At 33.7% G+C, this 969-nt stretch overlaps 1 long non-coding RNA gene across 1 annotated transcript in view; it reads right to left on the minus strand.

Moving 5' to 3' along the window:
- Nucleotides 1–110: 110 nt before the first annotated feature.
- LOC106867421 (uncharacterized) overlaps nt 111–969 on the minus strand; it is a 40,761-nt gene continuing 39,902 nt past the window's right edge. Inside the window, exon 3 of the long non-coding RNA XR_008267123.1 lies at nt 111–198. This is a non-coding gene — a long non-coding RNA (uncharacterized LOC106867421). The remainder of the gene's footprint in view (nt 199–969) is intronic.

Consider the following 969-nt stretch of genomic DNA (forward strand, 5'->3'; position numbering starts at 1 on the left):
TGATAATAAAAAACATTCGGGCACTAACTGGTTAACTTCACAACTACCATGGTAAGACTTATAAAATAAAGGTACTTATAAAACAAGGTACTTTATTAACATCCTCTACCATCGGTTTGCAGTATTTAAGTTTTTTTTCACTACTGTATCTTGTATAGAATAAGGTCCACTTACCTTCGGAAGTTACGGTATTGATGCCTGGAAGTAAAATATAATGAGATAAAGATTAAAAAATACATTTATTCCAATGGAGATTTTTGCACTTCCTGATAAATTTAAACATTTTTAAACATCTCAAAAAGTTGTCAACGGTATTTAATGAAACTTGCAGAAATAGTTGGTCATGACACAAGGAGCAGATGATGAAATTTTGGTAGTGATCTGGGAATTTTTATGGATTCTTGAAGGATTTTTCATTTGTTATATGTACTTATTATATATTTACTTGATATGGAGTATTACATTACATTCTTTGATTACCTCCCTTTGCACATAAGCTGTTGCTGTTTCCCAAGTTTATAGTCATTTCTCTATTAGTAATTTCACTCGCGTATCTATGAGTGCTTTTCTAGTCTTGAATGACTTATTTCTATATATTGTACATTCGTTTACACTCACACACACACAATTAGAAGGGGAAAAAATGGATTAAAAAGTTCAGGCAGATATCAATAGAGAACTAAGTTTTAAAAGAATTTTGTTAACTATATCTAACAATAAGATACCAGTAAATGCAATGTGTGTGTGTGTGTGCGTGCGTGCGTGTGTGTGCACATACATATGTGTCTGTGGCTGTGTGGTAAGTAGCTTGCTTACCAACCACATGGTTCTGGGTTCAGTCCTACTGCGTGGCACCTTGGGCAAGTGTCTTCTACTATAGCCTCGGGCCAACCAAAGCCTTGTGAGTGGATTTGGTAGATGGAAACTGAAAGAAGCCTGTCGTATATATATATATATATATATATATAT

This window comes from Octopus bimaculoides, unplaced genomic scaffold (assembly GCF_001194135.2).
Source record: "Octopus bimaculoides isolate UCB-OBI-ISO-001 unplaced genomic scaffold, ASM119413v2 Scaffold_8902, whole genome shotgun sequence".
Lineage (NCBI taxonomy): Eukaryota > Metazoa > Mollusca > Cephalopoda > Octopoda > Octopodidae > Octopus > Octopus bimaculoides.